The 19212-nt window shown below is 38.2% G+C and overlaps 1 protein-coding gene across 2 annotated transcripts in view; it reads right to left on the reverse strand.

The window, feature by feature from the left end:
- NCOA2 (nuclear receptor coactivator 2) overlaps window positions 1–19212 on the reverse strand; it is a 185074-nt gene that overhangs the window by 158923 nt on the left and 6939 nt on the right. Inside the window, exon 2 of one of the 2 annotated variants that reach the window (XM_041412551.1) lies at window positions 16441–16520. The exons of the other annotated variant lie outside the window; for it this stretch is intronic. The gene's annotated coding sequence lies outside the window, so the exon portion shown is untranslated. The remainder of the gene's footprint in view (window positions 1–16440; window positions 16521–19212) is intronic. 2 annotated transcript variants of the gene reach the window in all.

Here is a 19212-nt window from a genome sequence, read left to right on the forward strand (position 1 = left end):
GCTGAAACAAACAACTTGCAGCATTGACAGCCAAAATCATTATGTCAGATGTGGGGAAGGACAAATGAAGGCCTGTACTGATCCACTGGCAGAGAACACGGTACATTTTCTTTCTGCCTCTACCTCGAAAATCAAGAGACTGAGGAAAAAGAAAAAGGATGTTAAGACATGACATTATGGCTAATTCAAAGATGAAAAACAAGACTACAACTATCAGTAGTAATTTTAATTTTGTACAATGAAACTATCTATAAGTTACATGTTTAACCTGAATTTCTCAGTGTACAGTTTTTCACACTTCTATAAAGAAAGGGAGGTGAAAATTTTAAATACCCATATACATTTCAGCAGACTATATTAATACTGTACATTTTTTTAACAGATTTTGAAGCATGTAAAACATAAATGAAATCTAAAGCACATAAAAAAGTGTCTTCCTATAACTTATCTTCTGATTTCTAATCTAAGAAGTCTTAATCCTCATAATCTCTCTGCTGCATGAAAAGGTGTTTCAATCTCCAGGTGACAAGCAGAGAGTAAGGAGCATGGAAATTTAGCTCGACAAAGATGCACTTGACTGACTTTGTGCCCTCAGCCATCCCTAATTTTGCTCTCCCATAATGATTTTCTGACACCACATGAGGTCTGTCAACAGGTAAGGTCCTTCCTTCACTAAAAGGATGGCAGTCATATACCTGATGATGTAATTTCTTACACCCTGCAGAAGCACAGTTCCTTTGGGGCAGTGGAAGGGCAAACGCATTATCCCACAAGCGCACGCAAACATATTTTATCTCAGTCGTGATCACATGGGTTTCACTTCCTTCAGAAACCAGACTAAAAAGGACAACGGTAGGGAAGATACATAAATACACAACTACCAGATTCATTCACCCTCACACCTTTTTATCTCTCTCCTGCTCACTTCCTCAGTAATTTTTGGTAAGCCTTCCCTGTTACATTGTACCGACCATCAAAGAGAAGCTTGGGAAACATTCTGGCATCCATGTAATTCTTGTAAAACACTAGGAAGTATAATCCTCTCAAAACAAGGATCCTAGGGAACTAGGGAAGCAGTATTTTGGCTTTTTACCAACCATTTCACAGCAAAGATAATTAGTAAGTTATATACCATTGGAACTAACACCAGCACAAATCCAGCTTACCTCACTGCTTGCTCTCTCTTCTAATGATGCCAAGATCATGACAGGCTTACTTAACATGGTTATTGTTTCCAGTTTCAAACCTTTATACTTAATTAAGTTTGAGCTCCAGATGATCTGTCTTAAGCAGCCAAACAAACCAAAAATACTCCAGCTCCATTACCTCACCTTTTTCCCCGCTCGCTATAGCAACAATGCATCAGAAACACTTCAGAAGGATTTCATTTGTGTTGAACAGCCAGGATTTGGTAAGTGCATGCGATAAGCTACTTTCAAAATAAACTACACAGCATAACATATGTTTCAGTAACAGTAAGCATCCAGATTCTGGTCAGCCTTTTCATATCAAAAGAATACTACGTATCAGAAGCAAAAGTCTGTGACAGAAGTCATCTGAAAAAAACAACTAGATGAGTAATAAGTCGCATTTCATGCATATTCGGTACAGTCTTCCATCACCTGACAAACTGGAAGAGCTGCCCCTCTGTCTCTTGCACAAAAAGCTATTGCCTTTTGGGATCAAAAAGCATCAGACATTTGCAAATGCTTTAAAAGTTTTATCTAATACATAATCACATGTACACCCCCACCCTAAAGGAATTCCATGATTTCCGTTCAAATGCTGAAAAGATTCGGAAGAGCTGAAAAGACTGAGACGGCGATCAGCATCTCAATGCTCCCTTCAAGAGCCAACAAGAAATGATAACTAATGAAAAACTCCAAATATTATTAATACAGGAAAATATGTCCAGCTTTGACAACCAAAGCAGTCATGGAATAAACACTTCCATCTTCAGTAGCTGCTAAAACAAACACTCTTTTACAGGCTTTGACAGAGAACAGAATTCATTTCCCCTTTACAGCTGCAGTGTTTCAAAGTCAGTTAAACATCAATGTGACAGCCTTACTTGTGAGAGCTCAGACATTTACTATATTATCTTAGCTGGACATGAGCAGAAAGCAGAGACTGTGAAGGCAGAGAAGGCAGGGGGAAGAGAGGGAAATCAAGATTGTTTTTCTTAAACACCTTATGAAGTGTTCATCTTAGTTTTTGCCAGAGAGTTATTTTTCTTGTTCATTTATTCTGCATTTAAAGGCCCAGCTAATACAAACACAGCACAGATCTGGAAGGCAAAAAGTTCAGTAGGATGGCGCTTGTTTGCACAGATACTACTGAGCTACCAACTTCTCGCTCTGTCATAGCGTGCTTCTACAAATGAAACACAGCTGACTGAGCTATCATCAATGCCTACAAATTAAACTATCTTATTTGCTGCTAGTCATCACCATACTGATTTTCTCATTAATATCTAGAAGACACAGTTTAGTCTCTCACCCTAATTTCTGCCATTGACTTTCCTGTACAACTCCTACCTCACAAGACCATTGTGAACCTTAACATATATTAATTTCACACGGAACAGCAAGCATGCTAAGTACTTAATAGTAAGCAGTTAGGAATATTGGCCAGATGTCAAACCAACCCTAACAATGGCACAGGCCACTAAATTGAGGATCATGAACAAAGATTAGACACTAAATAACTGCAGTAGCCATTTGCAAATTGAGGTTCTGTGGAAAGCTGGCTGCTCACATGATTATGGTCCTGTCTACTTCCAGGTGTTCAATTACATTAAACGAAATTAAAAATACATCAATACATGTTCTTACTACTGGTTTCACATGAAAGCAGTTGTTGCCATTGGGCGAAGTGCTGTGATCACAAAGAGAAAATGTCTTATGAATTACTTACATAAATGGTTTGCTGAGTAACTAGTTCTTTCATGACAAATGATACCTACTATACCGAAAAGTTTTCCATTTGGATTGTGAACCTATGCATCACTGTGCATGCTATAAGCAAGCTTGAAAAAAAAGAAAAATCTGCATTTCTTCTTTTATTTAGTGGTGTGTTGTACATAAATACTGAAGAAAAGGCACATCTGAAATACAGCTTAAACTACATATCTGGAGATGAGAGATGGAGAGAAACAGTAGCTAGCAAAAACAAAATACTGTCACATGAAACAGTCTGTATAAATTACATTATTACGTGGTATTCTTCGTTTCTTCTTTGAGCCAAGTTGGAATTTTAGAGCAAGCCTGAGGATTTGTGGCCATTTCATTTGGCAAAACATGTAACCTTATACTCAGGAAATCTCCAAATCCCAGCTATTCAGAGTTTGAGCCACCTTTCACCTTCTGAAGGGTCACTTCAGTTAAGGGGAAGAGAAATCACTATGGACTTCACCTGTCAATAATAAAATCACTCTTCTTCACTCTTCATAGAAGCCCAATCTGAACATTTCTATTTCACAGTAATACCTTGAAGTTTCTGTCTGGCCATTGACTGACTCCCCACACTCCCCTAAGACACTTAGTATTTCCCCCCCACTAGGAAAAAAAGAAAACAAGAGAAGCAAATAAAAACCTCCCTAACAAAAGCTTTTTTACCTGTGCTTCTCTAAGCCACCCTCTTAACCAAAAGCTCGAATGAGTGACCTCCAGGGAATGCTGCCCAAGCCAGACGCAGGAGATGAGCTGGCCTGTACCTTCGCCTACCACAGAGAAATGGTGTGTCTTGATTTAACCATTTGCTTGTTAAATCTTAGTGTCCGGAGGGCTGCAGAGGTTTTTCGGTGCTGTGCTGCTGCACTCTCCTCACTCCAGCACCACTATTTTTAGTAAGCAGCAAATGGGTGCCTGTAGGACCTCTCCTATCACCAGAAACCTATCCAGCTTGAAGTGGACAAGCAGCCCAGCTCATGCATGCTAGCAATTCTTCAGATAGAGGCTTGCAAGCCCAGCCCTGCCTGTTTCTGCTGCAACTAGCACTTCATTACATCCATTTTAATGCGGGAGAGGTCTCTTTTTTTTCCTTTTGTAAACAAACCTTTGATCAAAACACTGTAAAATAAATATGCGTCCTTTCTCTCTTTATTAACCTTATTGCATTATGTTAGTTATATATGTGCCAGCTCTTAGCACAAAAAAACTCTCATATCCTAAAAAAATTCCCTTCCCCTACATGTATACAAAACTGATGACTATGCTGTTTTACCTAGTATTTCTTCCCAAAATTGAAAATCCTCAGATTTGGTCAAGACTTTAATTTCCATATCAATTACCAACTTCAGAAACATGATACAAGACACTGAAATACAATTTAAAATTTACTTCAAATTGTTACATATCAAACTACACCATAATAAATACAGCCACATTAATTTAAAAAAGGAACAAAAAATTCTCAGAAGCAACAGCAAGTAAATTCTGTTAAATATGCAATTCGAACTATGTATAGACCCAGTTACTCAAATCAGAAATCTTAAGTGAAATCCAGGCACGTGGTGTGTGGCAATGGAAAGTTCTGTAGGACAGGCTACACTCAGAACAGTGTTGGAGCTGAGCCCACAACTCATGTCAAAACTGATGTCAAGAAGTCTTGTGAATTTTCTCAGTGCCAGCAGTGCACGCTGCACAGCTTGTCTCCATTCAATACTCCTCATCATTAAAAATGATGCATTATGCTAAGATTTCATTGTCTTAATTTATATCCTATGACCTCACAAACTATAGATGTTTTTAAAAATTCAACTTAACTTTAAGACAGAGAAATAAGCTGGGATATAACTGGTTTTATTATGACTTTTAAAGGTGAAGTGTGGCTGACAAAAATGTAACAGCAACATGCACCAAATTTCCAATATAAAAGAGTGAAAAGCAAAATGTCAGAGTGAATTCATTTGTAACTGAAATTCCCCTGCTTTTACTCCTCCAAATTCAAGTTACTAAATAACTGCCAAATACTCCATGTATGACACAGCATAAAGTACAAGTTGAGTACTTGTATTTCAGTAATTTGCAAATTAATTTTAAATGTTTTGGCAGGATAAACTTTACATGCATGAACTTGCAAAATATACAAGCTGCTTCTTTATCTACTTATAAAAAGCAGAAGTCCCTTCAGTTCCAGTCACGTGAATTTAATTTCATAATCAATTTTATTATGAAAAAAATACAGATTCTTCCTGTTGGGGCAGAAAACATTTGTGCAAATACAAGAAACACAAAACAAAAACTTCTGCATGCGTAAATAACACTGAAGACAAAACAAATAGTAAAACCCTAACCCCAACTCCCCCCCAGTTAAAGAAGACACTTCCCCTTTATCTCTCAATTGTATTAATCTCCAATTAGAATGTTGATGGTCAGAAAAAAAAAAAAAAAAAAAAAAAAAAAACCAACAAAGCAAAAAAAACCCCAAACCAAAACAAACAACAACAACAAAAAAAAAAAAACCCCAACAACAAACCCAATAAACAATAAAACCAAAACCCAAACAATAACAACAAAAAAACCCTTAATCACCACCCTACAATTTCAATCTTAAGTTAGGTCTTAAAAATAAGCCCCATTCATACAAGACCTTAGTCATCAGGTCACAATCCTAATTTAAAACAACAAATTTTCCCTTTTGGTTCCATTATAAGGTGATAGCTAGCACCTCTAGCAATTTAAAGACATCCCATTTTCCTTGAGGTTAACCAGACAGCAAATCAAATAATCCCACAGAGGATTCAGAGCAGGCTTGACCCATTATTGAAGTGTTAAATTAGAATTTCAAAGAGTAACTCCATAGTCACCCTTCACAGGGATAATTTTTAATTCTTCTCCTGTGAAATGTGAAGTTAAGTCAATACTTGGTGTTTTATCTCATAACAAAAGCAGACAAAAATACTGCTAACTCAAAACAATCTAGTTTGATTCTTGTTTAATAAAACAGCAAAAGGCCACTGCTTCAATGTTTTAATAGGCAAGTTCTCTCTAGCATTTTTTTCCAATTTCAGTATTAATTCACATTGGTAGAGAGAAGCAGGCATTTTATTTACATTTTACGAAATTAAATACATACATATATTTATTTTCTCAACACAATCCACAAATAGCAATGAATGTGAATTTTGCATATGGAGAAAATAATGAGGATTGACCCCATTTTACAGCCAACAAAATGAGGAACTTAAGCTCAAGTGATTTATTTAGTACACTTTGGGCAAACCTAGCATTGAAGAATAAGCCCCTGGCTCTCTAGCACAAGGTCCATCCCTGCTGTTACCTATGCAAGTTCATTCCCATGGGTAACATTATAAGGAAATTTCAATTACATGCAGGGGCAAATATTCCAAGTCCCCAAATTCTAAAAAAATTATGTAAAACTTATGTAAACTACTGGTGGAATTTAAAAAAAAAATTGTCAACAATATGTTCAATTTTTGTAGCTGACCCTAAGCCAGCCTAAATTAAATCATTTTAGCTGCCTGTTCAACACAACAGCAGAAACTCAGCACAGCAAGAGCCACAGAACCCACCACTGGCATGGCATAAGAGTGGTTGGTATCACCTGGTATCCTCAACAAATCAACAGGACAGAACTAAAAGCAGATACTGCAACCAGTACAAATTACAACATGGAAAAAAACACACACAAAAACCCCACACATTTTTAATTATTAAAATATGCAATAAAAAGTCTCGTGTTGTTGCAGATTTATTCTCCTCCTCAAGACACAGTCTATGTAAGAAAATACCAGTTCCCTTTTACTGACTTCCTTCCCTGCCAGTGGTAAGCAAAATCATTTAAAAACCAATAAAACACAATGTTGTCTTTACATTCAGCTAATGCAAGTGAAATATTAGCAGAAGCAGGTTTGACCTAATATTGGATTTTACATTTTCATCTTTCCTGTACTGCCAGTTAGCTCAAACTTTCTGCAAGAAACCTTATTTCCCTTCTCAGAATCTCATCTCTTAAAAAAAGTCCCTACTCCCCTGAGGAAATTCTAAGGGCAGGGCCACAGTCGTCCTTTCTCAGCTTCCGCAATACAACTTAAGTAGAAATTATTTACACAAGTGTAACAGAATTGAGTACAGCTCATTTATGAAAAAGTTACCACTATGCTTATACAGCAATATTTCCACAAAATCAGAACAGTAAGAACAGTCTCCAAATCATGTCAACAGCAAGAGAAGTTATAGCTTATGGCCCTTCCCACAATAACACAAAGTACTCCCTAATGGGTTTAAATTTTTAAGAGTTCAATTCTTCCACTGCTGGCCACTTTATACATAGTTCACACTTTTACTTCTCAATTGCTCTGAGATATCTAAATAGGTCTCATTTTGATCTTTACAGGTTTTCAAAAATTCATCAGTTTTACACAAGAAAATGCCTCACACTGACCTTAGCAACAGATTTGGAAAGAAAAGATGCCATATGCAGTGGCAACCATGTGAAACTTTAATTGTATCACATCTTTGTAGTCAAATGCATCCATTTAATTATGAACAATCATACATCTCATACAAGGAGCAGAGCTGTGCCTACAATGACTTTTTTATTTCAGCCACTGAACAGGAAAAACACATATTTTAAAACTGTTACAAGTTGTGCAAATAGTCAATTCACCAGGAAAAAATGCCCTTGTTTCAGACAGCTTACTTCATGTCGAAGTAGGGTAAGCTATTCAAAGCATTAAGAACATCCACAAGGGGATGTAATTGCTAAATATATCTGTGAATATATACCTTAGCTTCCTTTGCAGTACCTTCTCTGAGAAGAAAACCTTATGGGTAGCAGATAAATAAATTACATCTATAGATGTAGGCACGAGAAGGAGCTACTGCCCTTTACTGTAGGACACATGAAACAGATAGGATGCTCACCTCCAGTGTAGGAAAATCAGTTCTCTGACAAAGTATTTACACACCAGTAAAAAGGCAGAGCTTTTTGCCAGAGGCAGCAAAGCTCTGCTCAGAAACACTGAGCAGCCCGGAGAAAGCAGCCATCTCCTGAGAGGAAGGAGACCCAAAAGCAAACTCTGCCCTGAATCAGGAGCAGTGCAATTCCCTCCTCCGTGTTGTTGTGCACCCAGATCCCAGTGCTCAGAAGGCGGAGGCCTGCTGCAATCTGCCCTCCAGCCTCTCCCTGCTCCAGCAAAGACGGGCGGAGCGCAGTGCCCGGCCTGCTGGGGCTCTGGCAGGCACAGCCCCTGCAGTCACCCCGGCTGAAGCAGGTGACGCTCTGGGCCACAGCTGTAAAACACTGGCGACCTGCCCGCCCCCAGCTTGGCACACTGGGGAGAGGCAGGGCCACCCTGGTCCCAGGAGCAGCCCGGCAGTGAGACCAGAGGCCAGGAAGCAGGGAGCCATCTGACCCATCAGCTGTCCCTGTACCCAGGGCACAGGCTGTGCCGCTGAGATGGTGGCCCTGCAAGAGGCCTTTCCTTGCACCCTGCAGCAGCTCCCACTCAAGAGCTGTACCCAGAGCACGCAGGTGGCTTTCCTGTGGCTTACTGACTGCTGAGTCTTGCTGTGACTCTAGTCTTGAAATCCAAAACTTTATTTCAGAATTTCCTAAGTGAGCCATTACAGCATTTCTGATGAGCAGGGACTTTCATCCCCTTCCTCAATGAAGCTACTTATGAAATTCCAGCCAACTCATTAACAGCGTTACACTAGCCAAAAATAAATTTTCACTAAGCAATTCGCCCTCAAAATACACACACACACACAAGTTAACCTCTCCAGAAAGAGTCTCACAATCATGGATCAAGTTGTCCCGACACAAAACATGGGACTATCCCAAAGCTTTACAAGATTGTATCAGAAGACCACAAAACAGTTTTCCTGGAAGCTGGGGGCAGAAGGAAATAGCTCAGAAACCGAGTGATGAAGCAAGTAAGAGGACGAGTAAGTAAGATGCCACTTTGATAACTACTGTTACTGGAATCAAGTTCAGCAGCAGCAGGCTGCTAGGGTTTTTTCCCCTTTAAGTGCCCACAATACCTAAAACACGATCAGAGCACCATATGCATGGTTCCGTGCCTGTATTCAAAAATAAATACATACTATTGTGAAACATATGTGCTATATACAGAGCACATTTGGCATTAACCAACTAAGGCTGAAAATTAATAGAACAAATCTAATTTAACCATTTAGGTTGTGGCACATAGCCTGTGGTGTACAGTAGTGGTGGTTGCATGGTTGGGGTGTGACAGTGGTGGAACAGCAGGTAATAATTTCATATAAGATGGCCTGGTTTGGGGTAGTTTGGGTTTGGGGTTTTTTTGGCTTCTGTAGATTTGTATTGAATATGTTTTAAGTGTGGCAACAATAGCGTTATACAATTTGTATCACTGGTATTGGTTCCTCAAATATTTCAATGTTGACGTAGTGGGCTGACCATGGTTGGATGCCAGACACCCACCCAAGATCTCTCTCCTTTCTGCAGATGGACAGGGGAAAGAAAGTTTAACAACAAGTTCATGAGTTGAGATAAGGACTGGGAAGGATCACCCACGAAACACCATCACAAGCAAAACAGGTTAGAATCAGAGACATTAACTAAATTTATTGCTAACAAAATCAGAGAAAGATCATGAGAAGTAAAATAAAACTAAAAACACCTTCCCCTCCCCCTTCCTTCCTTGCCAGCTCTGCCTTCTCCCCCATCAGTGCAGGAAGAGACAGAATGGGGGTTATGGTCAGGTCATCGCCTGTTGTCTCTGCCACTATTTAGGAAGTGGAGTCCTTCCCTTTCTCCAAAATGGGGTCCCTCCCATGGGAGACAGTTCTAAGAACTCCTCTAAAGTGAGTCCATATTAGGAGCAACAGTTTTCTACAAACTGCTGCAATGAGTCCATCCCTTGGGCAACAGTCTTCCCCAAACTGCTTCAGTTTAGGTCACTCTTCCATGGGGTGCAGTCCTTCAAGGACCGGTTGTTCCCCTGTAGGTCCTCCACAGGATCACAGGTTCTACTAAAAACCTGCTCTAGCATGTGCTCCTCTCTCCATAGGTCTGCAGGTCCCTGCTTCAGCATGGGCATCCCACAGGGTTACAGTCTCCTCTCAGGCACCCATCTGCTCCAGTGCGCGGGTTCTCCACAGACTGCAGGCAGATCTCTGCATCCCCGTGGATCTCCATGGGCTGCAGGGGCACAGCTGTTTCACCATGGCCATCACCACGGGCTCCAGAGGAATCCCAGCTCTGGTGTCTGGAGCACCTCCTGCCCCTCCTTCTGCACTGACCTTGGTGTGTGCACACTTGTTCCTCTGACACATTCCCACCCTGCTCTTCTCTGCCCGCAATTACAACTGTCCAAGGACTTTTTTTTCCCCTCTTCTTAAATGTTAGCTCAGAGGTGTTACCACAGCTCCTAACTGGCCCAGCCTTGACCAGCAGCAGGTCTGTCTTTGGCACTGCCAGAGGTTACTGGCATAAGTGCCAGTAACTCACTGAGCATACTCACTGCCAGACAAGGAGGAAGCTTCTCAGAGAATCTACCTGTTACGAAAGCTTGGCCATGCAAACCCAATATAGCTGATCAAGAGCCTAGAACTTGGATATTGACAAAAGAGTAAGCCCACGAGGAAGGAAAGATTAAAATCACAGTCAGGGACAAGGAATATTTTAAACATTAGTAGTCATGCATCAAGCCCCATGTACCATCAGCTGCAGATAAACCCTATTCCACCACAGGATACATTCTGGAAGTTACATACTGTAACTCGAGACAGAAAAAGTTTTACATGGGTCTGTTCAGCAGGACTAAGCAATAAAAACACAGTTAACCAGGATCTGTGAAGAGAAGCCAAGCAAAAAACCACAACTGAAAACTGAAAGGGCATAAAAATTAACCCAAGTGAAATTTCATGTGTTGGCCACCTACTTTTAGAGAAATGTTTATGGCTTTATCCCATTTTAAAATACTATTATAAACTGTGTCACTACACAGTAGTTTCAAGCTCACAGAAGAAAACATAGGGCATGTCTCACTCTCTTAAAGCAGTAGAATAGGTACCTAGAGACTGAAGGACAAAAGAATTCAAGGCAAAAAGGGATCTCAAATTCTATGTGTTACTCATATGGATAATGTTTTAAAGTTTAAGTGAGAACATTCAAATATAAGCTAAGAAAAACATGCTGAAAAAAATGTGAATGGAAACATTTTAATTCCTCCTGACACTACTACAGCTTCCCTCAAGGAAAATCCAAATTGCAATACCTACTGTAAAACTAACTCTTTTCTCAATTCTAATTTTAAATATTCCTAGTTTGCCCATTGTTGTCATTTTGAAAGATACAGAGTTTGGTATACAGAGAATTCTGTAGTTTATTGATTTGGGATTATTGAAGGAAGAAAAGTACTGATAATGAAAAAAAGGCAAGAATCTGGACCATAAAAACAGCTGTTGGAACAGGAGAACAGAGCATATTCTTAATTTATTCATGGCCACAGTTGCAAATAAAGTTTTAGCAACACATTTACACACATACTGTAACAAATGCTGTGTACAGAAAAGCACCAGTACCCTTTTTTTGGTTGTGGTGAGATGACTAGAGGAGGTTTCTGTAACATACTTGAATAGTTCGAGCCCTGCACAATGATACTGTAATACTCACCAATATTTCTAAATCATTTTCATAATACTGAACTTCTGTGATTTATCTAGGACCTTTCATCTGAATTTTTCAACATGCAAAGTTTGTTTTAAAAAGAAAACCTGTAATTTCTTGGCAGTCCAGTTAAGACAAAAGCAAACTGATGAGAGAGAAACACATTGTACAAGACTTTATATTATAATCATCTACAAATTTCCTTACCATTACAGCAGATAAGTCTTCTGAGCCTAACATCCCCACATTGTGGTATTAGAAAAATTCACCCACTTTAATGTACACAAATATCCATGAACCGCAAAGCATTGTACTATAATTCTGTCAAATAAACAGACTACTGGAATTCAATTTCCAGAAAGCCAAGGCAAAATCTACTGGCCTTCATCTGAAATACCAGTACCATTTCCAAGCCCTGTATTTAATTAATACTATTTACTGTCAAGAGCCAAGCCATGTAAATATTTCACTCTTCCCAATTCAGGGACTAAAGGCAGGCCCAGAGGAAAATCTGCCCAAGTAAATGCATCTCATCTTCTTTGATGATGCAAGTGCTCAGTTGTCCTGTTCTTGACCCCTCTAGAATTCTGAGGCTCCAATACTGGTGATACAATGTCATCAATCTATATATAAAATATACATTGATTTTCCACAGATGATAATGACAGCTATTTCTTCTGCTAATGCTAATGCAGTATAACTTTGTCCATATAAAAAGGTTCCTATCAAGGTAAGAAATGAAAAATCTTAGCAAAGTCCATTACAAAGTCAAAACCAATATTTAAGAAGTGAATAAAATCAAGTTAGCAATCCCATTTCCTAAATATTTTTTATTTATCTCACTGAAACTGCAATGTTCAAAATAATCTTCCAGGATATAACTACATACAAAAGGCAAGCTTCAATCAATTGAATGAGCATTTTCAACAGTCCTGGATATATATTAAGTTTGGTTCCATCAATGCAGTAAAAAGTTCACTGACAGAGCACTCCATTTAAATCCGTTTACAATAGTTAATGAGTTTTACATATATAAGAATAGTTTAATCCAGCTTTACAATGAATTTGAACATTGTGGCCTCAAAACTACGAAACTACTTTAAAAGTACTTTCATTACTAACAAATCTAGTTCTGCTAGTTGCAAGCATAAGATTTCTCTCCACAGTACTCTAGATTTTCATAAAATTTAAAGGAAAGAAATGCAATATACTACATTTGTGTAAATTTCAACTTTTCCACAAAAAAATGTTTTTCATAAACTTCCAGTTCCAATTTTAGGGAAAAAAAGCTTTTAGGGGGCAATTGTATAAATCTCAATAGATGCTCATTTCCTAATACCTCAGTTCTCATCGTACCACCCACACAGAACTTCACTCTCAGATTAGGAGTATCATTTTAACACTGATTACATTAAATTCACCATAATCAAGCATCCATTTTACAAGCATCTTCATAGGCAATTCATGTTAACTAATGTCACTACTGAACAGCAGTGACTGAACACAGAATAATCTTATCACATTTCATGCAAGACACAACTCCCCAGTTTTGAGGTCTAGCAATGAAAACACATTCCCTTTATTTATCACAAACCAATTCAATGTAGATTAAGTATCCTTCACAGAGAAGACCAGGTTCATTAAAGATTACACATACCAATGTTTTATTTCAGCTCTTTCAGAAACACAGCTTCTGTGGGAATTAGGGTGCTCTGAACTGACTCCAGGGTTCTAGGTAAGCACCATTCCAGCCCTGCTTTGCTAGCTCACAGAAGCTAGCCTTATTCAGGTTTGATACTTGGAATCTACTGTAAGTTCCTCATTTGCATCCTTAAATTAATACCCAAGGCTCTTAAAACTTGTTTCGATATAAGGCAGTTTTATTTTCTGTATTGCACTTTATTTTCTGACAGCATTCCCTTTACACAAACATGTATTAGGAGAACACAGTCAAAAATGAGACATTTGTCAGAATTTTCTGTATCTACTACAGCTGTAAACAACAAGCACTATAACTCAGAATGAAAAGACACACAAATATTTTCTATCACACTTGACACTAACTACAACACAAACAACAATGAAATCACTACAAAGTTAGATGGAAACAGACTCTCCAGATCAAGAGTGACAGAAAACTGAGATTTCTCTAATCTATGTTCTTTTTTCTGAGAAATATTCCTTACAAAGCAAACCACTTCATGAAAAAAGGAGAGAGAGGTAAAAAATGCTTTCAGACTGGTAGCTTTTAGACTGGAAATTAAAACAGATTTTGTATCTGTTTGGGTTTTTTGCAAGTCCAAACTTATCATCATTCTAATTGCATCCCCTTTTTTGTGAACACAGAGCAGCTGTTACCCACTACCTCAAGTAACATGAAAAATAGACCAAATAAGCTTTAACTAGTAGGTTCATTTTCCAAAAAAACTTGATCCAGCGGTAGACAAGCTGAATGTGCACAACTTCAGTCAGAGTCATGGTGCAGTCTCACAACATACAGTCAAAACCAACATTTATAATTCCACAAGCAAAACTAGTCAAAAGCCAAGGGCCAGAATTTTTAAATGACACTCCATCTGATATATCCTTCCACCCCTAGTATAATTTCAGATGGGCGTACTGGTTAAAATAAACAGCTACAGCTCTTTGATCTTGCAGAGAAGGTGACCATGTAAGTATGTCAAATAATAGGACTGAAGCCCAGGACACTCAAAACTCAACAGAAAGATTTCCAAGGATTCAATGGAACCAAAATTTTAAACTATTCTTTGGCTTATGGAACCTACTTTTGCTGAACTGTCTATAATAGGAACACAGATATAACCACACACTATAAAGCAAAAGAATATCTGCTTCATCCTTGCCGTCTAAATCCTTTCATGACACCCATTTTTTTACAGTGGTTTATTTGAGTGAAAACTACCTCTCTGCTTCATCCTTGCCTTCTAAATCCTTTCATGACACCCATTTTTTTACAGTGGTTTATTCCTCAATGTCATCACCTTAGACTTCATATACAAATATTCATGTAATATTTGCTCTTATTAAAGGTTTTGAACTTCCTAAACACAGAAACTGTGTTTTGGTCAGCATGTGTGAAGTTACGAGATTATTTTCTATCACTGTATCAACCAAATCTATAGTTTTGGTGCAGTATGTAGCAACACTAAGGAAAAGACAGGTTGTTTTTTTCCCTCCACATAAATTAATTAGGAAAAAAACCCCAAGTAATTATATGGAAATTGCTTTTTATTTTCATATTTCCCTAATGCATTCGGTTTTTTAATCGAAAATTGAAATTGAGACAACTGAAAACAAACATACGATCAACCTGACAAGAAAATTTCATGTTCTCTATAGAGAATCCTGGCAGTGATATTTTTCTCTTTATTACACACACCTAACTCATTCTGAGTGCTATTCACTAGGAAAACAATATTTTAGAGTATTTGCATTTTTTAAAACAATTTGCTTAAATGATTACAAAAGCAGATCATTATTGAGAAGACCTCCACAATTACATGATGATTATGCAGTCCAGGTAAGTAGTGTAAATAAATAGTAACCAATATAGTGTAAGTAATAAGTGTAAATAAGTAATAACATCTCTGTGGCTAAGCATTTTCAAATTAATATAAAAGAAAAACAAATTATTAACCAGAATTATAAACTTCATTGAATAGAATGAACTCCAGAGTGTTTTATCTGAACCGAAAAAGGAAAAGACAGAAAAAAGTACTGAAAAACTGCTTAACCTGTTTTCTCATACACTGATGCTAGAAAATTAGTAAAGTTTAAATAAAAGCATTTTTAGTTTGCAAAAAATGCTGAACATAATTAACAAAAGAGGAAATGAAACTTGATGTGGGCTTACATAATTTTACCCATATTTGGTTGGCATTTCATAAACAGTCATCCCCCAAACAACTAAAAACTCTTTCAGCAGGCTCATTTCCCACCTCTATATTTAGTGTGCAAGCCTCAAAAATACATATTTCTGACCTTAATAAGTCACTCTATGTGTTAAAAGACAACATTTATTCATGAGTACACTGAAAAGGTTCTCACATAAAATCTCAAATGCATATTTGTTGTAAAAGATTTATACCAAATGAATATATTGATATATCAAACATACCTAAAATAAAACCACAGTATTTATATTCTACTTTCTTTCACTGCACTACCAAACTATTATTAGTCTGCATTTAAACAATCCGCAGGGGTCTCTTTTTCTAATTCTCAGTGGTATTATCCCTTCTTGAGAGCAGAGTTAAACAGGCACAGCACTGCCTGATGGAGTCGTAAGACAGTAATTCTTGAGCAACAAGCAGTTTAAGTCATCAGTGTCATTATACCAATTTCATCCCTCAATTTAAGTAATTTATTAGTGCACAGAGTTGGATGGAAAAGCTCGTATTATTTCATATTCAACCTTTGCCATAAGGCAGACCATAATCAGCACATCTGAAAAATGTCAATTCCTTAGTTACAGTATAAAATATCAAACAAACCTAACAAGAAAGGCTGAAGGGATCAACATGTGATATTCTTTCTCAGCAAAAAGTCACATTCCTGCTCCTGGCACCAAAGCAAGGACCCTCTACTCCCAGAACCAGTGTCACCATTATTTTCAAAGTTTCTAAAATGTTAGTCTTTCCACTCAGTGTACAGTATCCCATGTTACTTAAAACCAACGTTTGTTCTGCTGTATCCACACAATCAATTTAAGACATCTCACATCCAACTCCCCCACTGAAGAACACAAAACTGCAACACAATCCAATTAAATGCAATAGGATACAGACAACTCACCAAGACTCAGCGATGCAGACTATGATTTCTAGGGGCTCTGTATGCAGGGGGCCTCACTACTCAGACACATCTCAAGTATGCTAGGAACAAATTTGAGAGAAAAATATTAGTTTTTTTTTTTTTTTTGGAGATGGGTATAGAAGAACAAAAATATGATGTTTAGCACATTGCTGTCTTAAGCAAAACACAAGGAGGGAAACACAAACTTTGTGGAGCGTTATCTGCTTTTCCAGACATAACTACAACCCCCTTCCAGTTGCACAATCACTCCAGTCACACAACTTCCTTTCTACCTGCTGCCTACTGCAAATTCACAGTGATAGCAGCTAAAATGTTTACATTAACTTACACAGTACACAGCCTCTATTTTCACTAAAGAATCTGTGAGAACTCTGAAAGTGCTTGGTTCCTTTTTTGGTTGACTGCTTGATTTGACAGCACATTAGTTTCAAATCTCTAAAAAGGAGAAACTGGTGTTCTTTCAACCATTATTATAAGTTGCATGTACAGAAGCATGTTTTTTCTCTCAGCCTCCACTTACAATACTCCTGACCCAAGTGACAAGCATCAGTGAACAGAAAGCCTTTCACTCATATGGAGTCCAATAAAGCAGTAAAGAGTCCATAGAACAGAGGCCATACATTGCACAGCAAAATAATTCCTTCAAGGGAGGAGGAGTGTGCCACTGCCCATATAAATATTATACCTGAATTTCTGTTTGTAGGTCAAAGAACACTTTATGACAAATATATCCAAGCAAACCACCAAAGAAGAGTTTTCTACTTTCCTATTCTGACAAACAAAAAGGCAGAACATAAAGCAAATGAGAACACAAATAAAACAAAAAGACAAGAGTCATCAGCAAAAAAAAAACCCAAACCACCATACACTAATTATGCTTCAAGAATTTAGAATGAACCCCTTTCTTTGCCATTTCTGCTGTCTTACAGAAACCTTCTTCAAACAAACTCTGCAAAAGTTCTTTCAGTCACAGACAGGATACCACTACAGTAACAGACTATTTAGGGGCACCACTAACAAAGAAGTGTTCTTATATAAAATATACACACAGAAGATAAGCCTACATTATTTCCTCAGGAATGTCCAAAAAGCACACAAGCTCTGTGGATCACAAACTTAGGGCTTTGAGTGGGTCCTTGTTGACAGAAAAAAAATCATCCTGTCTTGGAATAAAATGTTAAGTAAGCTGCTAGATCTTTTGGCAGCTCAGAGAGACATCAAAGAGAAGCCACAGTCTCAGCAGCACATGGGGGCTGCAGCCCCAGCTCACAGTGGGGAGACCTTTCCCCTGAGGGGCAGTAAACAGGACACTGCCTGTGCAAACAGGAGCATTTCCCACTCACCTCCTGTCTTTTACCTGCTGGGCACCAGTGAATGAGTACTCTACTACCACTTTATTTCTTGACAACTAAGGTGGCTGCTCACTTTTATTTTCCTGCTGTTTTTCCCTATTTTTGCATCCCACCTCCTGGTCTCTGTGGCCTCCAATAAAGCCGCTCAAGGAGTCTGCACACAAATCATGTGGCTCCTGACCATCACAGTAGTGTCCACAAGGCCCCACTGGAAAGGACAAGCTTTGCTGATTTTCATTTTTCTATTCATAAAACGTTTAACAATAATATTGTCTGAAAACAAAGACAATGCATTATAGCTTCACAGTAGAAGCACTACCTTCGAAACACAAAAACATGACTAATAAGACCTCTCTTCCCAAAAAGCCCTCTTGAATTATAAAGCAACTAGCAACAGGCTCATTTACCTGAATAGATGTATTATCTAGTATATTTCTGATACATTTCTCTAACCAAACTAAATCATCAGTGAAGAAACGAAGTGATGAACATGAAGTTACGGACAAGGAAATTATGTGTTAGTCCTTTGCCTTGCCTTCTCAAGCCCATTTTGGAGGCTGAAGAAAAAGCAAGCCAACTATCACCTAAGCCTGTACAAATTTACACCCAACCCACAGGAAGCAGGAGGTTCTGGGGATGGTCCTCAGAACTCAAGGGAACTACTCTTGCAAGAAGCCAGGTCTCACCATGGCATAACTCTGTTAACAGTGGTACACAATGGCCCACATGAAGAGCAGGTCATTGCCTCAAACAATACACAAATTATCAACATTACCTATGATATAAAAATGGAATGCACCACAGCCACACCTGCCATTTTCCAACACCATCATCCAATCCTACATCCCACAAAAAGTAAAAGAAAACTGTTTTAAAGGTCAAAAAACCTCAACTAAAAACAATTGATATGAAACAGAATAACACACTGGCTTCTAACTTCGGAACACTTTACATCTTTATTTTCCATTTGTGCACAGCCATTTCTTTCCCTTCTGGTCTCTATTCCAGATACCTAAGGTGCATTTACCTCCATGGTCCATAAAAACTTCACTGTGAACAAAACACACAACATCAATGCTGCAAACTACAGTTAAGCTGAAAAGGAGTGGGAACTTCCACTTTCAGGCATACTTGGAAGAGGTCATCCTCAGCATGCAAGCTTAGTGAGCACGAATTTAGTGAGGCTTTTCTCATCTACACTGTCTTCAGGTTCCATCATTCCTAAACTAAGAAGAAAAGGAGCCACAAATGATCTCACCATCATGCAGTTATCACTAGCTTCACACAGAAGTGTAGCAAAAAATATTTTGAGGCCTCATGAAAAATTCAGTATCTTTGTTTCAAAGTAACGCTTAAAAAAAATCCAGCAAAACAAGCAAAAGTATGTTTGCACTGCAAA

The sequence above is a fragment of the Onychostruthus taczanowskii genome, unplaced genomic scaffold, assembly GCF_017590055.1.
Source record: "Onychostruthus taczanowskii isolate IOZ18803 unplaced genomic scaffold, ASM1759005v1 scaffold4, whole genome shotgun sequence".
Lineage (NCBI taxonomy): Eukaryota > Metazoa > Chordata > Aves > Passeriformes > Passeridae > Onychostruthus > Onychostruthus taczanowskii.